General features: G+C 42.5%; 1 pseudogene; it reads right to left on the bottom strand.

Annotated features, from left to right (window-relative positions):
- Positions 1–17,481: 17,481 nt before the first annotated feature.
- Positions 17,482–25,731, bottom strand: LOC133134447 (uncharacterized protein K02A2.6-like; annotated as a pseudogene).
- Between the last annotated feature and the right edge of the window lie 233 nt (positions 25,732–25,964).

The following is a 25,964-nucleotide window of genomic DNA, read 5'->3' on the forward strand; positions in this document are numbered from 1 at the left end:
CGATACCCAACTCTTCGTCTCGTTCCCGCCGTCTGATACGCAGGTTTCAGCCCGTATCTCTGCTTGCCTGAGGGACATCCAGAGCTGGATGGACAACCACCATCTAAAGCTCAACCCAGGTAAAACTGAAATGATATTCATCCCTGCTAATACCTCTCCCCATCTGGATCTCTCCATTTCTCTCGGGGATACCACACTCACGCCGTCACCCAGTGCAAGGAACCTCGGCGTGGTGATGGACAGCAGACTGTCCCTTTCCGAGAACATTGCGGCGGTGACCCGGTCTTGCAGGTTCTTCCTCTACAACATACGGAGAATCCGCCCCTTTCTCACCCCCTACTCGACCCAGCTCCTGGTCCAAGCGATGGTTCTGTCCCGCCTGGACTACTGCAATTCCCTCTTGGCTGGCCTCCCAGCGTCCGCCATCAGACCCCTCCAACTCATCCAGAATGCAGCAGCTCGTCTGGTCTTCAACCTTCCCAAATACTCACACGTCACCCCCCTGCTTACTTCCCTCCACTGGCTGCCTGTCATGGCTCGCATCAAATTCAAAACATTGGTGCTAGCCTTCCAAGCAGTTAAAGGGTCTTCCCCAGCTTATCTGCAAAAAATCATCAGACCCTACACCCCTGCCAGACCTCTTCGTTCAGCCTCCACAGGCCGCTTGGCACCTCCCCCTCTCAGAACCTCCACCTCACGCTCACGACTACTGTCTGTTCTGGCTCCACGGTGGTGGAACGAACTCCCCGTTGAGGTCAGAACTATAGAATCTCTCCCCACCTTCAAGCGCAAGCTGAAGACGCACCTCTTCAAGCAGCACCTCTCCCCATCCCTCCCTACCTCCCTGTGAACCTTAATTGTTGTCTCTGTGACTTGCTTTGTGTATCGGTATTTTTAGTTGGCTAGGTAAGCAGTGTTTGGATAGTTAACTTTGGTCACTTTTGCTCTTGTTTGTTTGTTTGTTTGTTTGTTCAAAAAAAAAAAAGAAAAAAAAAAGAAATGGCCCTTGTCCTTATCTTTGTTGTACAGGTAGCAGTTGAAATTGTACTTACCTCTAGGGTCTTTCAGCAAACTTATCCCTGGTTATGGGTATGCACTTTGTTGTACGTCGCTCTGGATAAGAGCGTCTGCCAAATGCCAATAATGTAATGTAATGTAATGTAACGAGACTTGGGCAGACTACACCGGGTGTAGGGCGTGCCTATGTGTTGACGGTCCGAGACCGGAGATCTCGTAAGGCCTTAAGGACTCATTTCAGGTTGGTACCTTTCTGTAATTGTTGTAATTGTTCAAATGGGGAATAGTTGCAGGAAGGAGCTAAATGTGGGCTGTGATAAATTTACAGGACCCCTAAGAATAATGTGGAACCAACACGGACCACCAGCCGTGGAAGGTTTAAAAATTTGGCAGGAACATGGGTTTCCTTTGAATGGCACATTTTCAACACAGAGGTTAGAGGATGTTAGAAAGAATATGGAAAGTTGTACTAAGAAAAAACATTTTTGTAAAAAAAAAGGAGTTAAGGGGATTTGAGTTATGGGAACGAGAGGCGCGTGAAAGGCAGGTCAGACAACAAAGAAATCATGATAAAAAAGGGGAAACTCAGCCTCCGTTGTATTTTTCAGCTGGGGCGAGTGGGAAAAGCACATCCTGTTTATATCCCTCACTAACCATGTTAAAACATTCCGAGGTTGACACGGACCTGGACTGCCCGGGTGCCCCGTCCACCTCCTCACGCACCTTCACCGTACCAGCCAGCCCCGGTCCCCAACACCCCGACGACACCGCCTGCTCCAGCCCTCACTCTGCCATCACCACCATGCCTACATGCGACTCCTGGAAGAGGGACCCCTCAGCCACCAACGTTGACACCCTCCACCAGCCCCAGGATCACCCTGTGGATCCAACCAGACACCGAACCCTCCACGGGCCACACCAGATTGGGATTACAGTATCAACCACGGAAAAACTACCCGTGCGCAACAACAGTCAGTTCCCTGCCACAGGAACTGCAGCAGACAGGGCTGTCTGTGCCTCACACACCGCAGAGGCATGGGAACGCCAGTATGGATTAAAAGACATTCCTGAAGGAGAATGGAATAAAGAACCATATCAGGGTGACCCCGAAGGGTGGTATGGACCTAAACCTGGTGGTCCTCCCCGTCCCCAGCTGACAATGGGACAGTTTCCGATGGTAGAATGTCCGGACCCCCATCAACCGGGGCAGGTACAATTGGTGTACCGACCCTATAGAAACTTTCTATGACAAATTGATGGAAATAATACAGTGTGCTAAACCAAGCAGTAACGATCTGGAAGGCATCATGCACATGCATTTGGGCACCAGGTGGGGAAAGGTGAGAGACAGAGCTGGAGTACCGGGCGCCGGAGGGCAAGTGACTGCTTTCAACCCTACCGTCGTCTATAACCCAGCAGCAGGATCCCCATATGCCTTACAGACTGCAGCTTTGAGGGCAGCTCTCGCATATGTTTTTCCCACTCACCTGGATACAGGTAAACTGGCCAGAACTGTGCAGAAACCCGAAGAAACAGTGGAAGAATATGAAGACAGGCTGCAGAGTGTTATGGAACTGCATGGAGGACTGCCGAAGCCCCAACCATTCCCGGGAGTACAAAACACACTATACGAGTCGTATCTCAGTCAGCACTTCATGAACGGGCTGAGACCCAGCCTACAGGCAGCGATACAACAGACTCTTGTGGGATGGCAGCATGCCCACCTGGACGACCTACGACGCCATGCATATCATGTGGAAAATAATGAAAGAGAAAAGAAAGAAAAAGACAGATGCAAATGGTACAAGTGACTGACCTCCAACTCAAACAGCTGAAGAGTCAGCAGCCAGCTCGAGGAAGAGGCAGAGGACGTGGAAGGGGGAGAGGAAGAGGGGCTGGGAGAAGCAGCGACAGAAATGGCCCTTGTTATGTCTGCGGAGAAGAAGGACATTGGGCACGAGACTGTCCCAGGAAATACAAAGGACAGGGCGGAAGAGACCAAAGACTGGGCAAAAGAGGCGAGCAAGAATGGCAACACGCTCCATGGGGCCGGGGCACAGTGAATCATCCTGATCAGTTTGATGAACAAGATTGAGGGTGCGGGGGGAAAGGTGGATGGAGCATGCGGCAGACAGGTGAGTCCACATTAATGTTGATAAAATGCAAACCAGGAGATTTACCAAATTGGAAATTAAAAGTAAATGGGAAAGACATGACCTTTATGGTTGATTCTGGGGCCGGGGTGTCGGTAATAAGTAAGAATGCATGGAAAGGGGCGCAGCCAGCAATGTCTGGAAGAGGCATAAATACCGTAAATGCGGGGGGCAGTTCTGTTTATGAATATTTCACTGAGCCGCTGCCTACCGTTAGCGAAAACGCCACTACCCATCATTCTTTCTTATTTTCAGAAACATGTCCAGTAAACCTATTAGGAAGAGATTTGATTCGACTTTTTAATATTTGTATAATTGGTACAAACGGAGAAATGGTTGTTACACAAGGGACAAAGCCCTTTAAAAATAAAAAATGGATTTATGCACGGGGGATCATAGAGCCACCAGCAGCTGCGGGTCTAAAGAACGAAGCAATACATAGGAGAAGGAGATATTGCAAAGCGCCAGGGGATGAAATGTCGTCAGACAAATTGCATGTAACAATGAAGGTAACAGAGCAGGAAGATTGGGGGTTCTTGGGTAAGCTAGGAGATGGCCAAGTGTACAAAGGAGATCTCTATATGGGGCCACAAGCTACCACATTTTCTGTAAATTTGACAGAGGAGCAAAAATCGCTGGGAATGGGAAGACCTGGGCCCTTGGGTGGCTCAATGTCAAAAAACACCAAAGATTGGGAAAACAAAGGGTGGGGCCAATATTCACCCTCCCTTCAGGTACTTTGAGTCTCAGTAAGAGAATACATACCTGTTTTTCCGCAATTGTTAAAAGGAGGGTAAGGCCCTACGAAACCTCCCTGTTTCTCAATGCCTCAGAAAGGACTCCAGAAACACTCCTGGCACAGGTCGCAGAACAACTCTGGACCACAAATACAGCATCAGCGGGATTATTGGCAGGTGCCAAACCGCTGGAAGTCTCCCCAAAGTCATCTTACAGGCCATTCAAATGGCAATATCCTCTTCGACCAGAGGCCGAGGAGGGTATTACGCCAGTGTTTGAAGAACTATTAAAAGAAGGAATTATTGTGCCGTGTACAGGTTCCCCATGTAATATGCCTATACTGCCAGTACGAAAGATTTTGGTACAATTTGGGAACACAGAGGATTTCTCACCAGTGCGAGAAAAACCATTCAGAATGGACCCCTGGTCAGAAATCTTCTGGACGCCATCATGCTACACAGATCTGTGGCAGTTTGCAAATGCACTGCACACACTGGGGACAATACACCCGTGGCTAGAGGAAATGCAGCAGCTGATGCGGCTGCTAAGGCAGCAGCACATGCCCCAATGAAAACGACCCTCCAAATGTTGAATGAACAAAAAGACCCACAGCTTACAATACAAGAGAGTCAGGAACGACCCATGTGTCAAAAGAAAGGATGGTGGCAGAAATGGAACAATAATTCAAAAGTCACTAACAAAACTTTTGTTCCAGATGCATCGTGTGTGCAAAACACAACGTCGGAGTAGCAGTAAAAACAGAACCAAGCACTCAACCACCAGCACAAGAGCCGTTTGAGTATTTAATGATGGATTTCATTGAACTAACCCCTTGCAGAGGCCAAAAGTATTGTTTGGTGATCATTGATATGTTTTCAAAATGGATTGAAGTTTTTCCTTGCAGACATGCAGATGCAACAACGGTGGCGAAAGCACTTATTAGGGAAATCAATCCCAGGTGGGGAATAATGAAACGAATGTCCTCGGATTGAGGTTCACATTTCTATAACAATTTGATGAAAGCATTGACCAAATTTTTCTCCATTGACATGCGGTTCCACTGCGCTTATCACCCGGCCAGTGCAGGAGCAGTGGAAAGAGCAAATGGAGTGGTGAAAAACAAATTGACAAAAACAATGACGGAGACAGGGCTGGATTGGATAACAGCTCTGCCCATAGTCATGTTGTCCATGAGGTCAGCGGTAAGTAAGACGACAGGATTGTCGCCCCACAAGGTCATCACGGGGAGACCCATGAGAACCCCTGTGGGGCCCCCAATTGCCGGGACAGACCTAGCCCTAGTAGACGATCAAATGGTTCAATATTGTGTGGAATTGAAAAAGGCACTGCGATTTGTCTCAAAGCAGGTGAAAGCAGCACAACCAGCTGTACGTGACAAACCTGGCCATCAGCTGAAACCAGCAGACTGGGTGGTGGTGAAGGACTTCCAGAGGAAGAGGGGGTGCGAACCCAGGTGGCATGGACCATTCCAGATCCTGCTCACGACTCCAACGGCTGTTTGAGTAGCTGAGCGCACTTCCTAGATACACGCCAGTCACTGCAAGCTGTACAAACGAAGGGATGCCTGTGACGAGCCATAGGCAGTCTTTGATCAGCAATGGGGACAAATGGCAACTGGTATGGCTTGGGGTTATGGCTATCATCATAGCCTCATGTGCTCTCACTGCCTATCACCTGGACAGAAAGGGCTCGGAAGACACCCAAGAAAATAGGACACAACGAGGTACCAGACTCTCTCTGGGCCAGGGCCACCCACAACGTATGGTGGAAACTGTGTGGTTTGCGCTGAATACACACCAAACCATTGGGTCGTTCCGACACCCTACAACACCTCCACATGTGCAAGATGGCTGATGGAGCACCGAGAGACTTGTGAGGCAATGTGTGGGGTTGTAAACATAAATGATGAATGTGCAGCAGCAAACCAAACTGGTAGAGAAACTATATTGCTGAATATGACTAGAACAAAAAACTGTTTATGTGTACAAAATTGTACTAAAGGGGCAGGGACCTGCCCGTATTTGTGCTTAATGATGCAAGGATCAAGACACTATAATGCTTCTGTCCACTGTACAAATGTGACCATGTGGCCCGAAGCTAAGAGGGAAGAAAATATCACAAAATGGGGAGTGGGCGAATCTAAAATAGAATGTTATAAACGTAAAAATGGGGTAGTAAATGTCGGAGCATTCCCAGCCAGCAATTGTAGTAAAACGTGGACCGTAAGTGAATTGGGAAATACACAGTCAACAAACGGGAGTGCTCTGCCTCGACAGTGGGCTCTCCAGGGGACGGGGACACCGCTGGCCGACTTATGGTGGGCCTGTGGTCTCTCCCGACCCTTAACCCAGACATTGCCCACCAATTGGACTAGAACTTGTGCTAAGGTTATGAAGGTGCTTAGGGTGGATGTAGGTACCTTCCATGACCAGAGCACTCAAAGTATGCGCCGTAGAGCGTATCAAGACGACAGTAGAGTGTACTTAGATGCTATTGGCCAACCGAGGGGCATCCCATATGAACATAAGGCCATGGATGAGGTAAAAGCAGGTCTTGCATCTATATTTATATGGATACAACCTAATAAAAGTGGATAAATGATATATACTATAATCAACAGCGATTTATTAATTACACCGATGAGGCTTTGACCGCCCTAGGCGAACAATTGGATGCCACAAGTAAAATGGCCTGGCAAAACCGCCAGGCCTTAGATTAGCAGATAAAGGAGGTGTATGTCAAATGTTTGGAGACCAATGTTGCACGTACATCCCTAACAATAGTCTGGAAGGTTCCTTTACTGATGTTATGCTTAAAATTAAAAACCTACGAAAAGAACTTAGTGAGAACTCAGGAGCCAGTCCATGGGGGAATTGGTCATGGCTCCTAGATTCCTGGTACAGGGTTTTTGTTAAAATTGGAATAACTTGTGTGGTCATTTTTGTTATACTGGCATTGGTGTTTTGTTGCTGTGTTCCACTCTTGCGGAAGGTTATAGGTAAATGGATTTCTGAGGGGGTGACCACTCATCTGCTATAGCGGCAAGAATACCAGCCCCTGCAACAAACAGAGGAAGAAGAGTATCAAGAGCTGCGAGAGGTGTTCGAGCAACTGCCCTACACACCCTACGACGACGCAGGAGCCAAGAGCGGATGAGCAAAGCAGACAAATTCCTTTTTTTTTCTTTTTTTTTTCTCTTTGAACATGTTATCATTTATATGATAAAAGGGATTGTGGGAGAAAAATATAATGTAGTACAATGTAACCTAGGATATATGTATCCAGATATGTAAAATGCATATAGTTAGAAAACTGCTTCAAAGAATAAATTGTGCTTGTTACAGAAAACCAGCAAAAATGTAAAGGAGGGGTGAGTGCTCTGCCACAGCTTACGTCATATAGGCATACGTGCAGGAGATAAAGCAGAACACTCTCCCATTGTTGGGTGCGCTCATGTGCTTGTTATGATACAAAATAATGAGGAGGAATTGCACCCAAGGTCGGTTCCTCCTGAACCAGACTAAGGAGGAAAGACGGATGATAAATGTAAGCTTTGTAGTTGCTGTAGCAGTGTGTTAATTGAAAAACAAATGTTACATGACTTAAAGAGCAGACGCGTGTACAACGCGTGATGGAAAAGTACTGAAACACTGTATGATGATGATTGGCTTTCACCGTAATGTATTCATGTGATAACTTAGGAAGTGTAATGGTATAAGAATAGACACCCTGTCTGCTAAAATCTAGAGTGTATTCTGACATTGGTGTGATGCATTCTACGTGCTTTGTTATAGGGGTAATAAAGTGTGTATTATTGAAACTCTCCTTGCTGTGAAAGAACTGGGTTCTTTTAAACGGGAAAGGTTGCTTGCAAGACGTCTCTCCAGGGAATTTCCCCCACACAAGTTCCTTCAAAAACTGTGTGCAAGAATACCTAGAAGAATTGATGCTGTTTTGAAGGCAAAGGGTGGTCACACCAAATATTGATTTGATTTAGATTTCTTCTGTCCATTCACTTCTGTTCATTTACTTCTCTTCATGCATTTTGTTTATTGATAAAAATAAACTTTTATTATGAAATTAACATTTCTGTTTTTGAAAGCATTCTTATTTTACAGCATTTTTTCCACACCTGCCTATAACTTTTGCACAGTACTGTGTGCGTGTGTGTATATGTATATATAAAATATATATACTCACACTCACGCCGTCACCCAGTGCAAGGAACCTCGGCGTGGTGATGGACAGCAGACTGTCCCTTTCCGAGAACATTGCGGCGGTGACCCGGTCTTGCAGGTTCTTCCTATACAACATATGGAGAATCCGCCCCTTTCTCACCCCCTACTCGACCCAGCTCCTGGTCCAAGCGATGGTTCTGTCCCGCCTGGACTACTGCAATTCCCTCTTGGCTGGCCTCCCAGCATCCGCCATCAGACCCCTCCAACTTATCCAGAATGCAGCAGCTCGTCTGTTCTTCAACCTTCCCAAATACTCACATGTCACCCCCCTGCTTACTTCCCTCCACTGGCTGCCTGTCATGGCTCGCATCAAATTCAAAACATTGGTGCTAGCCTTCCAAGCAGTTAAGGGGTCTTCCCCAGCTTACCTACAAAAAATCATCAGACCCTACACCCCTGCCAGACCTCTTCGTTCAGCCTCCACAGACCGCTTGGCACCTCCCCCTCTCCGAACCTCCACCTCACACTCACGACTACTGTCTGTTCTGGCTCCACGGTGGTGGAATGAACTCCCCGTTGAGGTCAGAACTGTAGAATCTCTTCCCACCTTCTAGCGCAAACTGAAGACGCACCTCTTCAAGCAGCACCTCTCCCCGTCCCTCCCTACCTCCCTGTGAACCTTGATTGTTGTCTTTCTGTGATTAACTTTTTTGTGTATCTGTATTTTTAGTTTGGCTAGGAAAGCAGTGTTTGGCTAGTTAAGTTTGGTCACTTTTGCTTTTCTTTGTTTGTTTGTTTGTTAAAAAAAAAAAAAAAAAAAAATAGGCCCTGGTCCTTATCTTTGTTGTACAGGTAGCAGTTGAAATTGTACTTCCCTCTAGGGTCTTTCAGCGCACTTATCCCTGGTTGTGGGTATGCACTTTGTTGTACGTCGCTCTGGATAAGAGCGTCTGCCAAATGCCATTAATGTAATGTAATGTAATGCATTACAATAGGGTGAGTTAGGTAAATTGGGCCATTAGTTAAAATGGGCCAGATGAGTTTGGGCTGTCTTAGCGCTTTAAGATTTAATAGCCAATCACTGAAAAATCTGTAACTTTTACCACAATAGTATTTGAGACATAGAAACTGATTTGATTGGTCTCACGTTGCTAAAGATGGCGGGGCAACATTTGATACAGAGACTGGTGAAGAAAATGGCAATGAGTGTATTGTTGGTCTCTTTCAGAAACATAGTGATATTTTGCAACATAAACTTTATTTATTTATTAAATGCATTTTTAGTTACTGGCCAATTTCAGCTGAGTAGTAACCTCAAATAAAGTGGGTCACCTTCAGCACATACAGTGGTGTGAAAAAGTGTTTGCCCCCTTCCTGATTTCTTATTTTTTTGCACGTTTGTCACACTTAAATGTTTCAGACCATCAAACAAATTTAAATATTAGTCAAAGACACACAAGTAAACACAAAATGCAGTTTTTAAATGAAGGTTTTTATTATTAAGGGAGAAAAAAAATCCAAACCTACATGGCCCTGTGTGAAAAAGTGATTGCCCCCCTGTTAAAACATAACTTAACTGTGGTTTATCAAACCTGAGTTCAATTTCTCTAGCCACACCCAGGCCTAATTACTGCCACACCTGTTCTCAATCAAGAAATCACTTCACGTTCAGGACCTGCCTGACAAAGTGAAGTAGACCAAATGATCCTCAAAAGCTAGACATCATGCCGAGATCTAAAGAAATTCAGGAACAAATGAGAAAGAAAGTAATTGAGATCTATCAGTCTGGAAAAGGTTATAAAGCCATTTCTAAAGCTTTGGGACACCAGTGAACCACAGTGAGAGCCATTATCCACAAATGGCGATAACATGGAACAGTGGTGAACCTTCCCAGGAGTGGCCGACCAAAATTACCCCAAGATCGCAGCGACGACTCATCCAAGAGGTCACAAAAGACTCCACAACAACATCCAAAGAACTGCAGGCCTCACTTGCCTCAATTAAGGTCAGTGTTCATGACTCCACCATAAGAAAGAGACTGGGCAAAAATGGCCTGCATGGCAGTTCCAAGACGAAAACCACTGCTGAGCAAAAAGAACATTAAGGCTTGTCTCAATTTCGCCAGAAAACATCTTGATGATCCCCAAGACTTTTGGGAAAATACTCTGTGGTCTGACGAGACAAAAGTTGAACTTTTTGGCGTAAAAGTAACACTGCATTTCAGAAAAAGAACATCATACCAACAGTAAAATATGGTGATGGTAGTGTGATGGTCTGGGGCTGTTTTGCTGCTTCAGGACCTGGAAGACTTGTTGTGATAAATGGAACTATGAATTCTGCTGTCTACCAAAAAATCCTGAAGGAGAATGTCCGGCCATCTGTTCGTGACCTCAAGCTGAAACGAACTTGGGTTCTGCAGCAGGACAATGATCCAAAACACACCAGCAAGTCCACCTCTGAATGGCTGAAGAAAAACAAAATGAAGACAATTTTTTTTTTTAGTGGCCTAGTCAAAGTCCTGACCTGAATCCTATTGAGATGCTGTGGCATGACCTTAAAAAGGCGGTTCATGGTCAAACCCTCCAATGTGGCTGAATTACAACAATTCTGCAAAGATGAGTGGGCCAAAATTCCTCCACAGCGTTGTAAGAGACTCATTGCAAGTTATCGCAAACACTTGATTGCAGTTGTTGCTGCTAAGGGTGGCCCAACCAGTTATTAGGTTTAGGGGGCAATCACTTTTTCACACAGGGCCATGTAGGTTTGGATTTTTTTTCTCCCTTAATAATAAAAACCTTCATTTAAAAACTGCATTTTGTGTTTACTTGTGTTGTCTTTGACTAATATTTAAATTTGTTTGATCTGAAACATTTAAGTGTGACAAACATGCAAAAAAATAAGAAATCAGGAAGGGGGCAAACACTTTTTCACACCACTGTATATGGATGGTTCCTCTTCTTAAAACTAATTCAAATACTGAAAAGATTCAAGCCTGGATATGTCACAGTCGTATTGTATAGACATAGCACCTTTATAAGTAAATGTGCACACAAATCCACATACAGCATGCACACACACACAAACGCACACAGACACATGCATACACCCAAATATGTGCATATGCACACACAAACACATGCATGTACAAATAGGCTACCTGCACACACATGAGCATGCAGGCACATGCACAGGTGTACACACAAATTCACTCTCCTCTCAGACACAGGCACATGTGTTCAAACAATGAGCTTAGCTTTTGAATGTAATTTCTGCGTTTTCATGTAATTGCTGTTGTGTTTTATTATTTCAATATTTTCTATTGTTAAACACAAACGGATCCACCTCCACATCGTTAACACACACAAATCAGACATGCATGTATCCAGATGCATGCACCCACACACACACACAGACACATTTTTTGAAACAATTTTTTGTTATGATGCCTTCAACTAAAAATTGAATAAAGAATATTTATTGTTCAGAATTATGTTTTTGCTGTCCAGTTTCACTGGCCCATTTTAGCTGAATAGGTGGTCCATTTTACGGGATCACAGCACGCTTGTCTTAGAGGGGAGCATCTGACACTGAAATTGCTCTAGGACTAAAGGATTCTTGTTTTATTACATAATTCAACACATAATGATAGAGGAGACCCGACTTAATGAAGGTTGAGCATTGTGTCCCTAGCTGGTGTGAAAGACGATTTGGCAAAAAGTGGCCAAATTTACCTCACTTCACCCTAGTGATTTTTTTCCAAAGAAGGTAGAAAAATGCTTTTTCAAATCACAATAAGATTTAGAAAAATGACTTGTTTCATAATTTGATCTCCCTTTCCTCTCAAAAAAGACTGGAGGATCTACCTCCAGCCTCCTCTGATATTGAATCAGTCCACTCGCTTTCTGCCCCACCACTGTTTCAAACACGTTTCTTTCTTTGTCTCGAATGTAGCTACATGTAGGTAATCACATTTGGCTTTTTTTTCCTGTTGCTTTAACACAAGGGACTTTCTTTTTCTCGGGACATTCATAGTTTTCTTGGGGCATATATCGTTTTTTGGGGGGCATTCACATAATACTCCATTAGATATACGTTGTCATTTTATCTGTTTCATTACGTGTGCGTAGGTAATATAACCACTAGAGAATTTTTATACATTCAGATAAGTATTCTTTATTGATGATCGCATATGAACATGAACTCACTCCACGGAGGTAAGTAAACAAGAGAGTGAGGCTCTGCCTCGCCTCGTGTTCCCAGCTTGGGCTAAACCATTACCGTAAATCTGATAGAGAGAACTATAACAGATGTGCAAGAAAATCTGTCTGGTCCTTAAAAATGTGCTGAGGGTGTATCACTCCTTTCACATAGTCTTCCAACAGTGCTAGAGCAGGTTTAATGTGTATAACTCACACATAGGTTTTTATAGTTATGCATCTAATGAGTTAATATTTCACAACTGTAAAGGAATTTGTATATAATTTATTCTATTTGCTAGTGCCATCACATAGCAACTAATATAAGCTATTTTTCTCTCTTCTTTTCACCTTAGATTTTTTTTGTTTCCAAATAACAACCATTAACAATAGTAATGGAGATAACTTTAGGCTAAGTAACGATAACATGGTTTGTTCTGTTTTTCTCTCTCTCTCTCTCTCTCTCTCGATTGTGATATACTGCATGAAGTGTTGTATGAAATTGCTGGATCATTTGCATGAGCCATATGATGAATATGTATGAATTGTCCAAAAACAAATCAGTATCAATTTGTATTTCGGTCTATGTCTATGGGTCGCAGATGATTATGAAATGAGCATTGATATTTCTCCAAATTAGTGGTTTCCATCTCGCTACTCTCTCATGAATTCCTTCTTTGCTCTTTCTTATTTTAGAGTCATGAACACTGAAATTAGCTGTGGCAAGAGAGGCCACCAGGTCTTTGGATGCTGTTCTGGGATCATTTGTGGCTTACTGGATGGGTTGTCACTGTGCCCTTGGAGCAATTTTGGCAGGACGTCCACTCCTGGGAAGATTCACCACTGTTCCTAGTGTTCTCTACCCTCAACAGTAAAATAGTTGTAACTTTAGAAGAATAAAGTAAACCATAGTATAGGCTACACAATCCCTAAGGTTAGCTAGCACTATCCTATATTGTGATCTATTTCATAGCCAACTATCCTAATGGCGAGCTAACTTTATAATTGGCTACTCTGACACATTCTTGAACAGTTTGCTGACTTCGGGTAACGCAATAATTAACATTTATATTAATACAAATATAGCCTACCAGGCACCATTTGCAACAAAATGTCAATTACCAAATGTCAATTTCCCTGAGGCATGTGGCTTACAGTGGACAGCGACATGCCTCCTAAAAGGAAGGCAAATCCCGGACCCAGACAGTAGACGGTGTTTGTAAAGAAAATGGTTATAGTTAACTGTAAGATATAGATATCATAGATCAATTAATTCTTAAGATCTGATTTTGTGCACTCAGAAATCTGTCTAACTTATGTTTTCGCCAGATGAACATCAGTCATAATGTTAGTGCTATAGCCTATATTTGTCTAGGTTAAAGGTGAAGTTAGGCAATTGTAAAATGGAGGAGTTAACGTTAATATAAACCTTATCTGACGTTACCAAAGTTATTCAATTCATTAGCCGTTACAAACTGAATGGCTTGACAAAAGTAAAAGCGATCGCCATTATAAAGCCACTTTGATTTTTCGGCTTAGTATAAGCAAGCAGCTGTATCAACTGCTGTATCCACTGTTTGTGTCCATTGGATTCATCGTTGAACAAGTTAACATTATTGCATCCATATCGATTGCTTTTTTGGTAATTTAGCGAACCCAGGCGCCATTTGGTTTTGCAGTAGAAAATGTCTTAAATACAATTTATGTAAAAAAAATAGGCCCAACAAATGCTAAGTAAAATGGGCCATTCCAAATGTTGTTCGGAGGAACAACATCATTTGATTAAAAAGTTGATTGGAGAAGGGAAACGTATAAAGAAGTGCAGCAATTATAGGATACTCAGCTAAAATGATCTCAAATGCTTTAAAATGGCAGCAAAAACCCGAAACGCAGAAGAAAATTAGCAACTACTGTTAAAACGGATCGAAGAATAGCCAGAATGGCAAAGATTCAGCAATTCATCAGCTCCAGAAAGCTCAAAGATGATCTACAATTACCTTTCACGGTCAGAAGACGTTTGATCGAAGCCAAGCTATCAGCAAGAAGCCCCCATAAAGCACCATTGTTGAAAAAACGGCATGTGCAGAATCGGTTTAAATTTGCCAAGGAGTACATCGATCTACCCAAAGAGAAATGGCTAACATTCTGTGGACTGATGAGAGTAAAATTTTTCTTTTCAGGTCTAGTGGTCGTTGACAGTACGTCAGACGACCCCCGGGTACTGAATTCATGGCACAGTTACTGTGAAAACAGTGAAGCATGGTGGCGCAAAAATCATGGTATGGGGATGTTTTTCATACTACGGTGTGGGGCCTATTTATTGTATACCAGGGATCATGGATCAGTTTGAATACATCAAAATACTTGAAGGGATTATGTTGCTGTATACCGAAGAGGAAATGCCCCTGAAATGGGTGTTTCAACAAGACAACAACCCCAAACACACAAGTAAGCAAGTAATATCTTGGTTCCAGACAAAAAGGATTGAGGTAATGGAGTGGCCAGCTCATTCCCCTGACCTCAACCCCATTGAAAACTTGTGGGGTGACATTAAAAATGCAGTTTCTGAAGCAAAACCCAAATATTCAGAGGAACTGTGGAACGTAGTTTGTTCATCCTGGGCTGCAATACCTGTTTCTACGTGCCAGAAGTTGCACGCAGATGCACAGCAGTTATCAAAAACAATGGTTATGCAACTAAATATTAGTTCAGTAATTTAAAGTGAAGTTTCTTCAGTTTGTACAGTAAGTGTTTGAGTTTGAAGAGAAAAATGTCCTTTTCTTGGCTTCCTGTAAAAAAAATAACAGACTTGATCAAATTTGTTAATGCTTTGATTTGGAATTGAATGTGTAATGTTTCCACTACATTTGAAATATGGAACTAAAAGCGATTCAAAAATATTTGCACATTCACTTTTTTTAACACACTGCTATTTATTTGAACACAACTGTAAATGAGGTCCCTTGGTGTTCCACCATGCATTGAGGAAACCAGGAAACCCATAAGCCTCCTCTCATCAGGCAAAGCTCCAGGTTCCGATGTCTAGAGGGCCTCGCTTTGTTGTGAAACTGACCAACCTCTTCCAGTCTCTGTATAAATTAGAAGCCATTCTCCAAGAGTTCAAGGATACATCTATAATCCATCTCTAGAGGAAGGGAAGCAATCTGCAGGCCTGCAACAACCACAGAGGCATCTCCCTACCATCAATTACTGGCAAAATCTAGGCAAGAATCCTTTTGAAACATCTAATTGTCCACCTAAGAGAGATATTGGATATGGTAAATGTCAAAGTCAATTTCACGGTTGACTGATTGATTGATTGCTGACTGATGTCATAGTTATGACCCGCCCCTTTATGATTTTGTAAATTTTTAAAATGTAATTTTCTTATAAAATGTTTAAAAAAAAAATTACTGGGAAATTTTTTCATATTTCTGAGGAATGGTCTCTGTGCGGGCCAGTGGAGATTTTTGTGTATTTTTTAAACATGTTTGAAAAACGGTGATTTTTGTGGCAAAGTGCTTGTGCTTTTAGAGTTTAGAATCTGTATTTTATAATGAGTACAATTGTTTTTTATCAGCATTGTCAACCAGACCCCTAATACATAAATGAACAAGAAAAAAAGCAAAGTGTTTACACATATATATATACATACATATACAGTACGGTGCAAAAGTTTCAGGTGTGAAAAAATGCTGTAAAATAAGAATGCTTTCAAAAATAGAAATGTTAATAGTTATTTTTTATCAATTAACAAAATGCATGAACAGAAGAAGTGAATGAACAGAAGAACAATCTAAATCAAATCAATATTTGCCTTCAAAACAGCATCAATTCTTCTAAGTATACTTGCACACAGTTTTTAAAAGAGCTCAGCAGGTTGGTTGTTCCAAACATGTTGGAGAACTAGCCACAGTTCTTCTGTGGATTTAGGCAGCCTCAAATGCTTCTGTCTCTTCAATTCTGAGCGGATAGCACTGCTGGACATCGTCTGATTGTGAAGGGAAGTAAGTATGATGTGTCTTTCATCTGCTGCACTAAGTTTCCTTGGCCAACCTACAAGGCACTCAGTCTTTGAGGTGAGACCGAGCCCTGTGCGCACCCAGGGAGCTGTGGACACAATTGTTGCAGAGCTGAAGGATGAGCCACACATCTGGGAGAAGCTGCGGAAAAGGGCAGGTAAAGGGCAGATTGAGAAAGACGCCGGGGATTGAATGTTGTGTTCCGTGAATGGAATTTGAACTTTTGGTTATTTTTCGATTTCTTGTGTCTGGGTTTTTTTCTTTCTTGGTTTTCTTTTTTTGTTTAGGCTGTCTCCTGTAGTGGCGGGGGTTAGCTGGGGCTTGACAGCAGAACCAGCGTCCTGGAACTGCTCCCTCGGCCGTTCAGGACTTCACCATCACATCTCCCCCACCTTTAAGCGAACAGCCCGTTATCTGTTTAAGGCATCTTATTCTGATACTCTGATTATGCAATAGGTATCCAAAAAAAAACAAATATCATTCACACTTTTTTTTCTTTTCTTTTTATATATATATAACTATCCTAAACTAGGAAGGTACATCCTTCCAGTGAGATCAGAGGGCATTGTTGCTCTATTCCTGGAAAAGATCTCACTCTATCTAACAAAGTCTTTTAGACGCCGAGGCGACTGTCTCTCCCGAGCCGAGCGCCGCACCTCTGTGACAACAGGTGAGCTGGGAGGTGCTTGGACCACTGCTGCTGTCTGCCGGTCCAGCTCACTCACAGGATGTTCTTCTGTAACGGCTATTCCTGTAGACCCGGTGTCCACAGCCAGTCCATCCAGCCCTGACAGCCAGTCTGATTCCTTCTCTTGACTGGGCACAGTGTCAGTTATTCTGGCTCTCACTTGATCCACATGTCTCTTCATGGTTTGACCACTTCCAATGCTCACTGGACCGGAGGCATCCTGAATGACAGCAGGTATCCATTTCGGACCATACGAATAGTTTCTGATGAACACTTTATCATCAGGTGAGAATCTTCGTCGTGTTTTGTTTGTGACATGGGCCTGTTTCTGTTGCTTTTCTTGCACTTTCGCTTTCACGTCTGGCAGCAACAGGTCGAAGACAGATCTGAGTCTCCGTGACATCATCAACTCTGCTGGAGACTGGCCTGTAGTCGCATGCGGCGTGATGCGATAACTGAAAAGAAACCTCAACAGCCTGGTTTGTACAGATTCACCATTTTTTTCATCCCTTCTTTGAACGTCTGGACTGCCCTCTCTGGTAGTCCGTTAGAAGAGGGGTGAAATGGCACTGACCTCACATGTTTAATGCCATTTTGTTTCATGAAGGTCTCAAATTCAGTACTTGTGAAGCATGTGCCATTGTCAGACACTAACAAATGTGTTTTGGTAATCCAAAAACACTGAAACTTTGCCTTAGCTTCTTTATGGTAACCTGTGATGTGGATGACTTCACAGGGTAGATGTCTAGCCATTTAGAGTAAGCATCAACAATCAGTAGGAACATCTCACCTTGGAAAGGCCCTGCGTAATCTACATGAATTCTTGACCATGGTGACTCTGGCCATTCCCATGGGTGTAAGGGCGCAGAGGTTGGTGACTTCTGATTCTTTTGACACTCCTCGCATTACTGCACTTCCCTCTCTACCTCCTGATCCATTCCTGGCCACAACACATATGATCGTGCCAGGCCTTTCATCCTTGGCATGCCAGAGTGGGTGTGGTGCAGCAGCTTCAGGATCTTTTGTCTACCTTTGCTGGGTATGATCACTCTAGCACCCCAGAGCACGCATCCATCCCTTGCACTTAATTCCATTCTCCTCTGGTGATATAGCTTTAGGTCGGAATCTACCTTTGCCGGCCATCCTGACAGGACGTGAGGATGTACTTGAGACAATATCACATCTTTAGCTGTCCAGCGTTTTATCTGGGTAGTATCCAAGAGTGAGTCGTCAAGAAGATCCATCATCAAGGCCTGCTCTTTTGCTTCGTCACGCCCTAATTCAGCCAGAGGCAGCCTACTCAATGCTTCAGCGTTTGCATGATGTTTTCCTGGTTTATATACTATGTTGTACTCATAGGCACTCAGATGCACAGCCCATCTTTGGACTCTTGGGGATCCCATTTGAGGTATGGGTTTTTTCTCATTGAAGAGCGAGATCAAGGGCTTGTGATCTGTACAGATGGTAAATGCCCGCTCATACAGGTATTTATGGAATTTTTGAACTCATAACTGCCAATCCTTCTTTATCTAATTGTGAGTACCTCTTTTCAGCAGGCGATAATGTGCGAGACATGAAGCCCAAAGGACGCTCACTCCCATCTTCCACCTGGTGTGATAAAACGGCACCCGCGCCGTATGGTGACGCATCACATGACAAAATCAATTTTCTGTCACCAGTGTAATGGACTAACACTTGAGCAGAGGTCAGCAAGTCTTTGGATGCTTCTTCCTGTTTAGTTTGCCATTTCCAGTGCACCTCTTGGCATAACAGTTCATGTAGTAGGGCTAGCAGGGTTGCCAGATTTGGTAGAAATTTGTTGTAATAGTTCAATAGGCCTAAATATGACTTTAGTTCGGTGACATTTCTGGGAGTGGGAGCCTCCATGATGGCTTTCACTTTCTTCTCCACGGGATGAAGCCCCTGAGCTTCCACCCTGTGTCCCAGATACTCTACTTCCTCTTGCAGGAATGCACATTTAGTCGTTTTCAGGCACAGTCCTGCCTCGTCCAGCCTAGTTAAGACTTCCAAATTTCTCAAATGATCAAAGTCATCAACTCCACTAAGGAGGATGTCGTCGAGGTACACTGCAACTTGTGGGATCCCTCTTAGGAGACTCTCAATGGTTCTCTGGAATATTGCGGGCGAGGATGCTACACCAAATGGAAGTCTGTTGTATGTAAACATCCCTCTGTGTGTATTCACTGTCAAATATTTCTTGGATTCATTGTCCATAAGTATTTGTTGGTAAGCATGACTCATATCCAATTTGGTGAATCGTTTTCCTCCTGACAGTTCTGCAAAAAGATCCTCTACTCTGGGTATTGGATATTGTTCTAGTGAAGACACTGTATTAACAGTCAGTTTGTAGTCTCCACAAAGTCGTACATGTCCATCAGGCTTCACAATTGGAACAACGAGTGCAGCCCATTCTGCCCATTTCACTGGTGTTACTATTCCCTCTTTTAACAGCCTGTCTATTTCTTCATCGACCTTGGCTCGCATAGCATATGGGACTGATCGGGGGCGGAAGAAATGAGGAACTGCATTTGGCTTAACATGAATGGTACCTTGGTACCTTTGAGCGTGCCTAGTTCATCTTTGAACACGTCCTCATGTTTGCCTAAAACTTGCTGTAGCGTTTTTTTCGTTGTCTCCATATGTTGTACTTTTTCTTTGTGACTCAGTTTAATTTTCCTCCAGACTAGGTGAATTTTCTCTAACCAGCTACGCTCTAGTAAGCTGGGGCCTTTGCCCTCCACGATGACCAGAAGCAATTTGCAACTTTGCTGCTTGTATTCAACTCTGACTGATGCCACGCCTATCACCTTAACAGGGTTGTCTGTATATGTCTCCAGGTGTATTTCTGCCGGCTTCACTGATGGGCAATTTGTCTCTTTGAACACATTTTGGAGTGTCTGCTTGTTCATGACTGTGAGACTGCAGCCAGTGTCTACTTCAAAAGGAACATTTTTCTCATACAGTTTCAACTCCACCATATAAGGATCTACTCTTCTTAGATGCACCTCGCTCATTTGTCCCAGTCTAAACTTGTCTAAGCAGACACACCTGTCTAGTTACTTGCTATTCCATATTGCTAGCTAGGTCAGACTTCTTCTACCGTAACTTACCATAGAACTGCTCTCTATGCCAGGTATTATGAGCACCATCTACTGGCCAACATCTAAACAGTATGCAACTAATCACTGAACTCATTAGGCAGTACTATTGCATTCTTAGCATGAACACAGAGTACTTCTATTATCAATACTTAGGATATCACAGCGGGCCAGTAGTAGAACAGGAAATTAGGCAGCGCTGAACAACCCATTTCTTTGGGCTTCTGTAGAGTGCATTTGTGAATTCAGGGTGGTTTCTTGTTCCATATGAACTGAGCTGTCTAGTGAGTGAAAAAAATGTATTGCATTCAACGGGTACACATTGAAAGAGGTACAGAAATTTGGGGAGCACGTACAAATTTTATGCAATTTATCCTGCCAGCGAGGGATAAGGGGAGGAGAGACCAACGGTAAAAGTCCCGAGCGAGATGGTCCATCAGGGGTAAAAAGTTTAATTTGAATGGCCCCAAATAGGTTTCGGTTACTCTAACACCTAGATATTTAAAGTGTTCCAGGAATGTCTTAAAGGGCAATTTCAAAAGGCGATAGGCTACAGCTGTAGCATTAATGGGCATGAGTTCACTTTTGTTATAATTCAGCTTGTAACCCAAAATCCAGCCAAATTCCCTTAATATGGGCAACACTGGAGGAATAGATCTGTCTGAGTTGGATATATACAGCAGGAGGTTCGTCAGCATACAGGGACAGCTTGTTCTCAAGACCTCCCCTTGAGATGCCCATCATCTGGCTAGCCCTAAGGGCGATCGCTAGGGGCTCGATAGGAATGGCGAACAGCAACGGTGATAGGGGACAGCCGTGCTGAGTCCCCGCATTCAAGGGGGAAGTAATCAGAGTAATTGTTGTGGGGATGTATATAAAAGTTGGATCCGTGAAATAATGTTACTGCCAAACCCGAATCTTTTTAGGAGATAAAACAAATTGGGCCATTCCACTCGGTCAAATGCCTTCTCAGCATCCATTGAGATAACCAGTTCCGGGGTGGCGGAAGATGGGGCGGAGTATAGTATATAGAGTAGCCGCCTAATGTTGTGAAAAGAATGCCTATCCTTCACAAAACCGGTTTGGTCTGTGGAGATAATGTTTGGCAGAATAGATTAATCGTTTCGCCAGCATCTTGGCCAGAAGCTTAACGTCCGCACAAAGTAACAAGATGGGGGATCTTTATCCTTTTTCAGAATAAGATAAATGATTGCCTGCCATAGTGTAAGAGGGAGTATACCAGACTGTTGGGACTCATTGAACATGCTTAGTATCAAAGGGCATAATTTGTCGGCAAATGTTTTTAGAAATTCGGACGGAAAGCCGTCTGGACCTGGGCTCTTCCCGTTCTGCATGGACATTAAGGCACTTTTCACCTCTCCCGCTGTAAAAGAATAATCTAACCTAGATGCAGTCAATAGAGGGAATATTCAGGGACCCAAAGAAGTTGTCAACGTGCATTTCGTCTGGTGAACATTCAGAAGTGCATAACAAGGCATAAAAGTCCTTGAACTGTTTGTTAATGGTTTGAGGGTCCATAGTTACGCCATTGGCGGTGTTATGTGTCTTGAGGAGGAGGCATGTCGAATTTGATGTAATTTGCTTATTCATAATATTCATAATTCATAATAATTATGACGAGTTCTTAATAGTGCCTCTGTAGCCTCGTTAGCAGTCAGTATGTCTAATTCAGCCTTATTTATTAGTAGTTCTTTAGAGTGGTCTACATCAGGTGAGTCTGCACACCATAACTGTAGCTCTGACAGTTCCCTGGAAAGACGGCTTTTTTCAGGAGAGGTTAATGATAAATGGTGTCGATATGAAAATTAAAATTGTTCGGGGGAAGGAGGAATTCTGCCTAATGACATCAGACACACAGCAATAAAGAAGGTTAAAAAAGGTCACCGTCTCTCCTGCGGTGAAACTTGGACATGCGCAGGCTCTGCTGACATCTAATGTTAAATACCCTATAGACCGAGTGAACGTGAAGACGTTCGCCTTAGCTGCTGGTATTTGAGTTTGTAATCGACAATTCCTGTCTTTCGCCCAATGTATGCTGGGATAGGCTCCAGCCCTCCTGCAACCCTGATCAGGATAAGCGGGTTCAGATAATGGATGGATGGATGGATCATAAATTCCCTCCACTAGCACACAACTTAAACCTATTTACATATGCGAAAAGGAGTAGGAAGAAGTAATACTTATGTATTCCTACCCCTTTAATCCCTAAACACATCAAACAATAACATCCATCCATCCATCCATTATCTTAACCTGCTTATCCTGAACAGGGTCGCAGGGGGGCTGGAGCCTATCCCAGCATACATTGGGCGAAAGGCAGGAATACACCCTGGACAGGTCGCCAGTCCATCGAAGGGCACACACACCATTCACTCACACACTCATACACTCATACCTATGGGCAATTTAGACTCTCCAATCAGCCTAACATGCATGTCTTTGGACTGTGGGAGGAAACCGGAGTACCTGGAGGAAACCCACGCAGACACGGGGAGAACATGCAAACTCCACACAGAGAGGCCCCGGCCGACGGGGATTCGAACCCAGGACCTCCTTGCTGTGAGGCGGCAGTGCTACCCACTGCACCATCCGTGCCGCCCTTCAAACAATAACAGATATACAAAATATTTTAAAAAAAATTATAAATATACATACATACCCCTATACATTTATGCAAACACGTCTATATGTTTACTCATATCTACATTCTCATCTAAACACAAATCAATAAAATTGGCATTGTTAATACCAATCTTCCTCCCTGTACAACTTTTTGAACTGGAGCATGTTTGGACATTGTTTTAAAGCAACATTGAGTTTGTTCCATAATTTGACCCCACAGATAGATAAACAGAAACTTTCCCTGGTTGTTCGAATGCTATGTGGCTTAAAATTTAACTTACCCCTTAAATTGTAGCCCCCCTCTCTTTCAGAAAACAGTTTCTGGATATTAAACGGCAACAGATTGTTTCTAGCTTTGAACATGAATAAAACAGATTGAAATTCAACAAGATCAAGGAATTTTAACGATTTAGACTGTAAGAATAATGAATTGGTATGTTCCCAAAATCCGACATTGTGAATTATTCTCATGGCTCTTTTTTGAAGTGTAAATAGCGGTTATTGTAGTGTAAGTGTTTCCCCAAACCTCTCCACAATCATTTAAATATGGTAAAACCAGTGCAGTACAGAATGTGAAGTGATTTGTGATCCAGAATGTGATTTGCTTTGGCCAGGACTGAAATACTTGTAGACAGTTTAGTTTGTATATGTTTTATGTGAGATTTCCAGCAAATTTTGTCATCACTGATCACAAGGAGGAATAAAAGGAATTTATTTTCATATGCTCTTTCTATGTTAACACCCTCTATCTGTACTTGTACTTGATTGTTTGTTTTACAGTCGCTAAATACCATGAATTTAGTTTTACTCAAATTTAACGATAACTTGTTAATATCAAGCCACTGTTTTATTTTTTTGAATTCTGAAGTGATTGAGTCCAAGAGTTGCTGTAAATTCTCACCAGAACCAAAAATGTGTCATCAGCAAATACTAATTTCAATACTTCAGATACTTTACATATATCATTAATGTAGAGGATAAATAGTTTTGGTCCCAACCCTGTGGGATGCCACACATAATGTCCAAACATTCAGATGCATATTCTACCATCTTCACAAATGGTTGCCTGTTTTTTAAATAGCTACTTACCAAATTCAACGCTATCCCCCTGATCCCAAGCCATTCCAGTTTGTTGATTAATATTTCATGATTAATTGTGTCAAATGCTTTCTGCCCATGAAATTTGTGATTTCTTCAATGAGTTCAGTTAAAGCTTGTGATGTTGACCGGTTTGTAGTCTGTCATTGAAGAGTTTTTCTTGAATTGTGGCAGTAGAGAAACAGGCCTGTAATTTGTGAAGTGGTGTTTATCTCAAGTTTTGTACAGCAGTATGGCTATTTTCATTTTATTTGGAAATTGACTGGTTTGGAATGATAAATTAAAGATGTGAGTTAGTGGTTTGGAAATCCCCTAAATTTTACTATTTTTATGTCTATTTCATTACAATCAGTAGATGTTTTGTTTCTACATTCTTTAACAGTGTCTATTATTTATTTTTCTTCTACTGCTTTAAGAAACATTGAACTAGGATTTATTTCTATAATATTATTATTTCTATTTTCATAAGTCTGTGGAACAGGGATTTTTTCTGCTAAGTTTGGTCCAACACTTTAAAATAATTTATTGAAGGTACTGACCATGTCATCCATGTTATTAATATTCTTATCATTTTCAATAAAATACTGAGGATTCTTTGCCTGTCTTGAGCCATTTCTAATAATGCTGTTTAAAATATTCCATATACCTTTAATATTATTTGTATTGTTATCTATTATTGTTCTATAGTTATTAACTGTAGTATTCTTTCTTACAATTTCTCATAATATTAATTAACTTTTTAAAATATTTCTTATATTTATTTTCTACCTCGATTGTTCTGTGTTTTCATAAATTATCGATAAAGTGTATTTTTCTTTTTACAGACGTTTTGTAATCCCTTTGAGATCCATGGTCTCTCAATATATTTTTGTTTTCTGCTATATTTTTTAATTGGACAAGTTTTATCATATAATAATTGAAATATTCTACAGAATTCATCATACACTTTATCAATATCTTTTTTATATATATTGACTCCCAATCTTGTGCTATCAAATCATCTTTGAAGGCATCCATGGACTCTTCTGTCCTGGCTCATCTGTATAATAATTTATTGTCCTGCTTATTTATTGTGTAGTTGCTGTAGAAAACTGTAAAAACTGGTAGGTGGTCACTAATATCATTTATTAGTAATCCGCTCACTGTATTGTTGTCTATGTCATTAGTAAATATATTATCGATTAATGTTGCACAATGGGGAGTAATTGAGCTGTGTCTGGTAATTTTGGGATAAAGGCTGAGACTGTAAACTGTATTAATAAATTCCTCTGTCATTTTGTTCTTATTTGGATTTAATAAATCAATGTTGAAGTCCCCACATATGAACATGACTTTTTGGTTAGTTTTTGTGAATTATTTTCAGGGTCAATGTCGTTTTCCATGTCCTGTGCGTGATGTTCAGTGCATTGTAAAGTATTCAGCTCCAGTTTATCACGATCAGCAATCCTTTGTAATAAATGATTAGCTCCGGTGTGAGAGCTGTGATTGAGGTCATAATGAAGTCAGTGTTTCAGCCTTCCTGGTTGGAGATGAATTGTTTCCTGGGAGTTGTGGTGTACTGGACCGGGGATGTATAATCAGTTTATCATGCCGCAGATAGGCAATGTCCCCCCTTTCTCTTGCAGCCCTCAGATCCGGCATCAGTTCCTTCCTTTTCCTTCTGACAGCATCCGTCCTCATTAATTAATACTTTGGATCCGTTCAGAGACTTGGTGCGTTGAAGAATAGCCAATCTCTCCTTGTGCCTCAGGAATTTCACCACTATTGGCCTCGGTCTGTCTCCTCCAGGTTTCACAGTGCGGTGAGTCCTTTCCACCTCCACCTCCTGCTGCAGCTGTAGTTTCTTCGCCAGCACCATCTTGACTTTCGACTCCGTCTCTGCCCAGGTCTCTCCTTTTGACTCCTATATCTTATCACCAGATTATTTCCTCTGGACTGTCCCTCCAAATAATACATTTTGTCAGTGACAGCCAGCAGACTGTCACAAACTTTGAAGATATCCGACTGCATGGAGTTGCAGCGTTCAGTTTGTTTTGCGATATTTGTTTTTATGTCGTCCGAGTCCTGTTGTGTGAATTGCAAGCTTGTTTT

Source organism: Conger conger, chromosome 8 (assembly GCF_963514075.1).
Source record: "Conger conger chromosome 8, fConCon1.1, whole genome shotgun sequence".
In the NCBI taxonomy this organism is placed as follows: domain Eukaryota; kingdom Metazoa; phylum Chordata; class Actinopteri; order Anguilliformes; family Congridae; genus Conger; species Conger conger.